The sequence below is a fragment of the Hyperolius riggenbachi genome, chromosome 6 (assembly GCF_040937935.1).
Source record: "Hyperolius riggenbachi isolate aHypRig1 chromosome 6, aHypRig1.pri, whole genome shotgun sequence".
NCBI classification, from domain to species: domain Eukaryota; kingdom Metazoa; phylum Chordata; class Amphibia; order Anura; family Hyperoliidae; genus Hyperolius; species Hyperolius riggenbachi.
Window position 1 is genome coordinate 276,388,366 of NC_090651.1, and position 10,143 is coordinate 276,398,508.

Genomic DNA, 10,143 nt, shown 5'->3' on the forward strand with positions numbered 1-10,143 from the left:
GTATACAAAGCCTATTATACTGGCTGCCTCCTGCCCTGGTGGTCCCAGTGTCCGAGGGACCACCAGGGCAGGCTGCAGCCACCCTAGTCTGCACCCAAGCACACTGATTTCCCCCCCCCTGCCCCCTGATCGCCCAGAGCACCCCTCAGACCCCCCCCCCCCTGCCCACCCCCCAGACCACTGTTTGCACCCAGTCACCCCCCTAATCACCCATCAATCACTCCCTGTCACTATCTGTCAACGCTATTTTTTTTTTATCCCCCCCCCCTGCCCACTGCCCCCTCCTGATCACCCCCCCCCACCCCTCAGATTCTCACCAGACCCCCCCCCAAGACCCCCCCCCCTCCGTGTACTGTATGCATCTATCCCCCCTGATCACCTGTCAATCACCCATCAATCACCCGTCAATCACCCATCAATCACCCGTCAATCACCCCCTGTCACTGCTACCCATCAATCAGCCCCTAACCTGCCCCTTGCGGGCAATCTGATCACCCACCCACACCAATAGATCGCCCGCAGATCCGACATCAGATCACCTCCCAAGTGCAGTGTTTACATCTCTTCTCTCCTTTAAACACTCACTAATTACCCATCAATCACCCATCAATCACCCCCTATCACCACCTGTCACTGTTACCCATCAGATTAGACCCTAATCTACCCCTTGCGGGCACCCAATCACCCGCCCACACGCTCAGATTGCCCTCAGACCCCCCCTTATCAATTCGCCAGTGCAATATTTACATCTGTTATTCCCTGTAATAACCCACTGATCACCTGTCAATCATCTATCAATCACCCCCTGTCACTGCCACCCATCAATCACCCCCTGTCACTGCCACCCATCAATTACCCCCTGTCACTGCCACCAATCAATCAGCCCCTAACCTGCCCCTTGCGGGCAATCTGATCACCCACCCACACCAATAGATCGCCCGCAGATCCGACATCAGATCACCTCCCAAGTGCAGTGTATACATCTCTTCTCTCCTCTAAACACCCACTAATTACCTATCAATCACCCCCTATCACCACCTGTCACTGTTACCCATCAGATTAGACCCTAATCTGCCCCTTGCGGGCACCCAATCACCCGCCCACACGCTCAGATTGCCCTCAGACCCCCCCTTATCAATTCGCCAGTGCAATATTTACATCTGTTATTCCCTGTAATAACCCACTGATCACCTGTCAATCACCTATCAATCACCCCTTGTCACTGCCACCCATCAATCACCCCCTGTCACTGCCACCCATCAATCAGCCCCTAACCTGCCCCTTGCGGGCAATCTGATCACCCACCCACACCAATAGATCGCCCGCAGATCCGACATCAGATCACCTCCCAAGTGCAGTGTTTACATCTCTTCTCTCCTCTAAACACCCACTAATTACCCATCAATCACCCCCTATCACCACCTGTCACTGTTACCCATCAGATTAGACCCTAATCTGCCCCTTGCGGGCACCCAATCACCCGCCCACACGCTCAGATTGCCCTCAGACCCCCCCTTATCAATTCGCCAGTGCAATATTTACATCTGTTATTCCCTGTAATAACCCACTGATCACCTGTCAATCACCTATCAATCACCCCCTGTCACTGCCACCCATCAATCACCCCCTGTCACTGCCACCCATCAATCAGCGCCTAACCTGCCCCTTGCGGGCAATGTGATCACCCACCCACATCAATAGATCGCCCGCAGATCCGACATCAGATCACCTCCCAAGTGCAGTGTTTACATCTCTTCTCTCCTCTAAACACCCACTAATTACCCATCAATCACCCCCTATCACCACCTGTCACGGTTACCCATCAGATTAGACCCTAATCTGCCCCTTGCGGGCACCCAATCACCCGCCCACACCTCAGAACGTCCTCAGACCCCAGCCCTGATCACCTCGCTAGTGCATTGCTTGCATCTATTTCCCCCCTCTAATCACACCTTGAGACACCCATCAATCACCTCCTGTCACCCCCTAGCACACCTACCCATCAGATCAGGCCCTAATTTGCCCTGTGTGGGCTCCTGATCACTCGGCCAAACCCTCAGAACCCCTCAGACCCCCTTCCGATCACCTCCCCAGTGCATTGATTGCATCTATTTTCCCCTCTAACCGCCCCCTGAGACACCCATCAATCACCTCCTGTCACCCCCCTAGCACTCCTATCCATCAGACCAGGCCCAAAAACATCCTGTCATCTAAGAGGCCACCCTGCTTATGACCGGTTCCACAAAATTTGCCCCCTTATAGACCACCTGTCATCAAAATTTGCAGATGCCTATACCCCTGAACAGTCATTTTGAGAAATTTGGTTTCCAGACTACTCACAGTTTTGGGCCCGTAAAATGCCAGGGCAGTATAGGAACCCCACAAGTGACCCCATTTTAGAAAGAAGACACCCCAAGGTATTCTGTTAGGTGTATGATGAGTTCATAGAAGATTTTATTTTTTGTCAAAAGTTAGCGGAAATTGGATTTTTATAGTTTTTTTCACAAAGTGTCATTTTTCACTAACTCGTGACAAAAATAAAATCTTCTATGAACTCACCATACCCCTAATGGAATACCTTGGGGTGTCTTCTTTCTAAAATGGGGTCACTTGTGGGGTTCCTATACTGCCCTGGCATTTTAGGGGCCCTAAACCGTGAGGAGTAGTCTAGAAAACAAATGCCTCAAAATGACCTGTGAATAGGACGTTGGGCCCCTTAGCGCACCTAGGCTGCAAAAAAGTGTCACACATGTGGTATCGCCATACTCAGGAGAAGTAGTATAATGTGTTTTGTGGTGTATTTTTACACATACCCATGCTGGGTGGGAGAAATCTCTCTGTAAATGGACAATTGTGTGTAAAAAAAAATCAAAAATGTGTCATTTACAGAGATATTTCTCCCACCCAGCATGGTTATATGTAAAAATACACCACAAAACACATTATACTACTTCTTCTGAGTACGGCGATACCACATGTGTGACACTTTTTTGCAGCCTAACTGTGCTAAGGGGCCCAAAGTCCAATGAGTACCTTTAGGATTTCACAGGTCATTTTGAGACATTTGGGTTCAAGACTACTCCTCACGGTTTAGGGCCCCTAAAATGCCAGGGCAGTATAGGAACCCCACAAGTGACCCCATTTTAGAAAGAAGACACCCCAAGGTATTCTGTTAGGTGTATGATGAGTTCATAGAAGATTTTATTTTTTGTCACAAGTTAGCGGAAATTGATATGTATTGGTTTTTTTTTCACAAAGTGTCATTTTCCGCTAACTTGTGACAAAAAAAAAAATCTTCTATGAACTCACCATACTCCTAACAGAATACCTTGGGGTGTCTTCTTTCTAAAATGGGGTCACTTGTGGGGTTCCTATACTGCCCTGGCATTTTAGGGGCCCTAAACCGTGAGCAGTAGTCTAGAATCCAAATGCCTCAAAATGACCTGTGAATAGGACGTTAGGCCCCTTAGCGCACCTAGGTTGCAAAAAAGTGTCACACATGTGGTATCACCATACTCAGGAGAAGTAGTATAATGTGTTTTGTGGTGTATTTTTACACATACCCTTGCTGGGTGGGAGAAATCTCTCTGTAAATGGACAATTGTGTGTAAAAAGAATCAAACAATTGTCATTTACAGAGATATTTCTCCCACCCAGCATGGGTATGTGTAAAAATACACCCCAAAACACATTATACTACTTCTCCTGAGTACGGCGGTACCACATGTGTGGCACTTTTTTGCAGCCTAACTGCGCTAAGGGGCCAAAAGTCCAATGAGCATCTTTAGGCTTTACAGGGGTGCTTACAATTAGGCACCCCCAAAATGCCAGGACAGTGAACACACCCCACAAATGACCCCATTTTGAAAAGTAGACACTTCAAGGTATTCAGAGAGGAGCATAGTGAGTCCGTGGCAGATTTCATTTTTTTTTTGTCGCAAGTTAGAAGAAATGGAAACTTTTTTTTTTCTTTTTTTTGTCAGAAAGTGTCATTTTCCGCTAACTTGTGACAAAAAATAAAATCTTCTATGAACTCACCATGCCTCTCACTGAATACTTTGGGATGTCTTCTTTCCAAAATGGGGTCATTTGGGGGTATTTGTACTATCCTGGAATTTTAGCCCCTCATGAAACCTGACAGGTGCGCAGAAAAGTCAGAGATGCTTGAAAATGGGAAAATTCACTTTTGGCACCATAGTTTGTAAACGCTATAACTTTTACCCAATCCAATAAATATACACTGAATGTTTTTTTTTTTTATCAAAGACATGTAGCAGAATAACTTTCGCGCTCAAATGTATAGGAAATTTTACTTTATTTGAAAAATGTCAGCACAGCAAGTTAAAAAAGTCATTTTTTTTGCCAAAATTCATGTCTTTTTTGATGAATATAATAAAAACTAAAACTCGCAGCAGCAATCAAATAGCAGCAAAAGAAAGCTGTATTAGTGACAAGAAAAGGAGGTAAAATTCCTTTAGGTGGTAGGTTGTATGACCGAGCAATAAACCGTGAAAGCTGCAGTGGTCTGAATGGAGAAAAAGGCTCTGGTCCTTAAGGGGCGAAAAGACTGTGGTCCTTAAGTGGTTAAAGCTATCAACAGAATCTAGCTAAGTGTGAATTCCCAGCTCCGGCTGGTTCTAACACACTTTGGGAACTGACTGGGGTCTGAGAGCTAACACAATATAGCATACGCAACAGCAGACGCGGAGCTACTGACAGGCCTGCTCTATATATGGGCAAGCTCCATAGCGCCGCCCCAATTCCGCAGCCAATCCGGATGCCAGCTGGAGTCAGCTGACTGCAAGATCAGCTGACCCCCCTCTTAGCTGCATAAAGGTCCTGTCGCTCTGCTCGCACGCGCGTAGTTCTTAACCTGTGAGCAATGGAAGGACCAGACATAACTTGAGCCTCTAACCGCGCGGCAGCGGCCGCCGGCTGAAACGCGGAGATAGCCGACATGGTGCTTGTCTCCACGGCGGCATCTCCGCTATTCCTTACACTTGCCAGGCTAGGGGCAATAAGGTGAGGCCAAATATTCAGTTAGGGGTAGAGGCATGCGACAATGTAAAGTGACATGTAAAGGCTCAGTAGACACAAAAAGCAGAAGGTGTATAGCGAAACAGACAGGTTCACACCCTGGAAGACAAACTATCGATCAAGGGCAAAACTACAAGGCAATGGTCCAGAGCAATTCAGAAGTGACAGCACAGCACTGTCTCCAGAGGGAGGCTTTTATAAACAACTTACAGCACTTTGCCGCATATGCACTCATATGCAATTGCAGAAAACTGTGTGACAGCTCACAGGCATGCACCCCCCACCCTTGGTCACAAAACCAAAGGTAGATGGGCTCAGATATAGAGACATTTGGATGCTCAGCAGAATGGTAACAGGGGTCAGTCACCTGTTCACTTTCCACATGCAATCTTTCAAAAACCTCTAGGACTGTCTGATCTTTTAGACACAGAGGCCACTTAAAGGGAATGTTTTATTGGTGGCTTTGTGGGACCTGCAGATGTACTCTGGGGAGTTGTAAGAAGTTTTTGCAAGTTGCTAGAGGCTTCGTTTCCCAGTCCCCCATCTTCATCCACAGCTTGACTGAAGCCTCTTTTCCATGCTGCAAGCAGTCTGGACATCTTGCTTGAAGAGATTCTGTAAGAAAGATCAGTCCTGTGATAAAAGGTATAATTTCAGGCTGGAGACTGAGTGATAAAAATAAATCAGGAGCCAACCTAGTGCGTTACCGTTAGTAATGAGCTTAGATGTAAAGACCACTGGCAAAGCAGGTGGGGGAACAAGCCCAACCCAACTACACTTAGGTCTCCAGGACTTTCCTTCTACTCCAAAAATAGGATAAAATACTCAACTCCACCATTTAGAGTGGGTATTTAAAGAAAGCAAAATGTACTGTAGGATACAATTCAAAATGTAAAATTATTAAAGCTAGTCTAAAAGGAAAAAAGTGATGGACTTACTTCCAAATGTTAGTCACAATATCAAAATACAAAGAATAATATTTTGTAACTTAAAAACAATATGTTTTGTGAGTCCATAAGCTCACTTCATCAAGTTAAATAAGAGTAAAAAAATCCATTGTAGCCAAGCACCGATATAACATATTTTTGTTACAAAGGGCCTAATTAATTAACCATTTAAGGAGGACGCTAATTGAAATCTACACTTTGTTTTGATACTAATCTGGCTGCCAAGGCGTAGATTTCAATTCACCAACACAACGCCTTCTCCCCGCTTTCGTCACTGCCAATGATCTTGTCACTGTCAGCTCACTCACTCTGCAGTCTCTATAACAGCAGAACCCTGTGAGCAGGTCAGGAGCCGATTTCATTGGATCCTGGCTCTATCTATCAATGTAAGCAACTCCCATTGGTTTACATTGATAGGCAGGGTCAGGTCCCATTAAAAGCAGCTCCTGACCAGCTCACAGGAACTTTGCCATCATAGAGACGGCAGAGCGGGTGGCTGAGGTTCCCAGCGTGCTGCGTGGATGGTGGTTGTGGCGGGTATGTGTGGCAATCCAACGGTATCCGTCAGTGTTCCGCCGTTTCTGGTACCAGCGGTCTCTGGTCCTTAAGAGGGCAGAGACCGCTGGTACTTAAGTGGTTAAATATCGATAAACTGTGATCCAACAGACCAAGCAACAGGCATTACTATGATCTCATATGACCCAGGCCGTATACATCACCAGCAAATAGCATGGTGCTTTATACCTGTGTTTTCTTTGTACAGAAGATCTTTAATTACACATCGCGGTGGACTGTAATTTTAACAATCATATCAATATTATAAAGCTGTCATGCTGTTGTGAAGTGATTAAAATGTCTTTTGTTACTTTATGCAATTTTTGTTTTACAGCAGTGCCTAATTATTAATATTCTTTTTAAATAAATCCTTTCATTATGAAAGCATGAGCATTTTTTTTTTCTATTTTTTAAAATTCATTTTGCGAATTATTTTTGTGACAAGTGTAACAAAAGAAATTATGTGAAAATTACTTCGTATTAACAAATTATTTCTTACATTGCATATGTGTTAATTTGAAGCCTGTGAACTTGATAAATCAAGGAAAAAATGTAATTATTTTACGTGACTTTCTTCATAATCCTCGCAAAGCTGAGACTGCTAAACACTTTATAAACCCCACAAACTTGCGAGTACACGTAGGTTCAGAAATGTTCTCACCAGGTATCACTCCTGATCTCCCACTAACTAATTGCTGGCATTTAAGAAGATAAGCTTTATGTAAAAGATATCTTAATGGAGAAAGACCAATTTTAACATCATTTCTGCAGTATGCATTGCATCCCTACTATCAAGCTGTGCTAGATCAGCATACATGCACTTAAAGAAGGATGACCCAAAGCATACTATCTCTTAAATGCAAAAAGTGAAATAAAATGCAAAAGAAAAAACAACAGAAAGTTTTGTATTAACCCTTTCTGCTCTGTCCTGTGTCAGACTATGCCTGACATTGCCATCTTCCTGCATTGCTCCTAAGCTGATATAGTGAAACACTGTAAAATCTGCTGTCATTAGACGGTGCTGTTACTGAAGAAAATCCTGTCCCATGCTTTGATTGCTGCTGGCCATCTCCTCTGCCGCTGTGCCTGCCTTTTCTCCCACCCCTTCATTGCATTTTGCTCCATTGCAGGGATGCCACTGCCAAATCAGGTCTGGCATGGTGTCCCCCTATGTGGATCAAAGTGATGGACAAAGTTTGACACTTTGATCCCCACCAGGAGCATGGAGCACCACGTAATAACAATATTATGTTAGGTGTTGTGCAAAGGGGTGGAGCTACAGCACACAACTTGGTGCTGGCCACACCCCCACCACTGATGGCAGGATAGCTGACGTTAGTTGTTTTTGCGGACCACCCATGTGTCCTCCAGTAGCACCCTGGAAAAAATTAGGTGCTGGAGGGATGTGGAAAATTGGGAACAAGGATTGGAAAGGGTCAAACCCAGGGCTGGTTCTAGACTAGATGCCCCAGTATAGATAGCCAGTATAGTTGCCCCCAGTATAGGTAGTCAGTATAGTTGCCCCAATACAGGTAGCCAGTATAGGTTCCTCCAGTATAGTTATGACTAGTATAGGTAGCCAGTATAGGGGCCCCAAGTATAGGTAGCCAATATAGTTTCCACCGGTATAGGTTAGCCAGGTAAGTGCCCCAAGTAGGTAGCCAGCCTGCTCCCCCTCCCTTCCTGCAGCCACCTCCTCTATGAAGGTCCCCCTTGCTACTTGCTACAAGACCTCAGATCAGAGGCAACCTACTGCGTTGCAAGGATGAAGATACAGGAGAGCGGTTCCCCTGGTAATGGCGGTGCATAGATAGGAAGTAAGCCCTTACGGGAGGGAGGTGGCGGGTGGGATGCTGCTCTCCTGTCACTGCTCTCTGACGCATGCCATTCAGTTGGCATCATGAGCACACCACCCCTGGTTAAACCACTATCAAAAATAAACAGTGTAAAAACAGCTGCACTCACACACATTACACAATACTTGCAGACAGAATGCACAAAACCAGCCCCCTTTTATTGAAACCTGAGCTTAGTAAATAGAAAGAGTGTACATTAAACTTTTAAGCAGCAGGGACAGCCATACTATCCCAGGAAAAAAAACACACAGTAGATAAATACTTACAGGATCTTCTAAAAAAATTAGCATATTGTGATAAAGTTCATTATTTTCTGTAATGTACTGATAAACATTAGGCTTTCATATATTTTAGATTCAAATACACACAACTGAAGTAGTTCAAGCCGTTTATTGTTTTAATATTGAGGATTTTGGCATACAGCTCATGAAAACCCAAATTTCCTATCTCAAAAAATTTGCATATTTCATCCGACCAATAAAAGAAAAGTGTTTTTAAAACAAAGAAAGTCAACCTTCAAATAATTATGTTCAGTTATGCACTCAATACTTGGTCGGGAATCCTTTTGCAGAAATGACTGCTTCAATGCGGCGTGGCATGGAGGCAATCAGCCTGTGGCACTGCTCAGGTGTTATGGAGGCCCAGGATGCTTTGATAGCGGCCTTAAGCTCATCCAGAGTGTTGGGTCTTGCGTCTCTCAACTTTCTCTTCACAATATCCCACAGATTCTCTATGGGGTTCAGGTCAGGAGAGTTGGCAGGCCAATTGAGCACAGTAATACCATGGTCAGTAAACCATTTACCAGTGGTTTTGGCACTGTGATCAGGTGCCAGGTAGTGCTGAAAAATGAAATCTTCATCTCCACAAAGCTTTTCAGCAGATGGAAGCATGAAGTGCTCCAAAATCTCCTGATAGCTAGCTGCATTGACCCTGCCCTTGATAAAACACAGTGGACCAACACCAGCAGCTGACATGGCACCCCAGACCATCACTGACTGTGGGTACTTGACACTGGACTTCAGGCATTTTGGCATTTTCCTCTCCCCAGTCTTCCTCCAGACTCTGGCACCTTGATTTGTGACATGTAAAAAGTTGCTTTCATCCGAAAAAAGTACTTTGTACCATTGAGCAACAGTCCAGTGCTGCTTCTCTGTAGCCCAGGTCAGGCGGTTCTGCCGCTGTTTCTCGTTCAAAAGTGGGTTCATGCTTTCAACTGCTGAAAAGCTTTATGGAGATGAAGATTTCATTTTTCAGCATGACCTGGCACCTGCTCACAGTGCCAAAACCACTGGTAAATGGTTTACTGACCATGGTATTACTGTGCTCAATTGGCCTGCCAACTCTCCTGACCTGAACCCTATAGCGAATCTGTGGGATATTGTGAAGAGAAAGACCCAACACTCTGGATGAGCTTAAGGCCGCTATCGAAGCATCCTGGGCCTCCATAACACCTGAGCAGTGCCACAGGCTGATTGCCTCCATGCCACGCCGCATTGAAGCAGTCATTTCTGCAAAAGGATTCCCGACCAAGTATTGAGTGCATAACTGAACATAATTATTTGAAGGTTGACTTTCTTTGTTTTAAAAACACTTTTCTTTTATTGGTCGGATGAAATATGCAAATTTTTTGAGATAGGAAATTTGGGTTTTCATGAGCTGTATGTCAAAATCATCAATATTAAAACAATAAACGGCTCGAACTACTTCAGTTGTGTGTATTTGCATCTAAAATATATGAAAGTCTAATG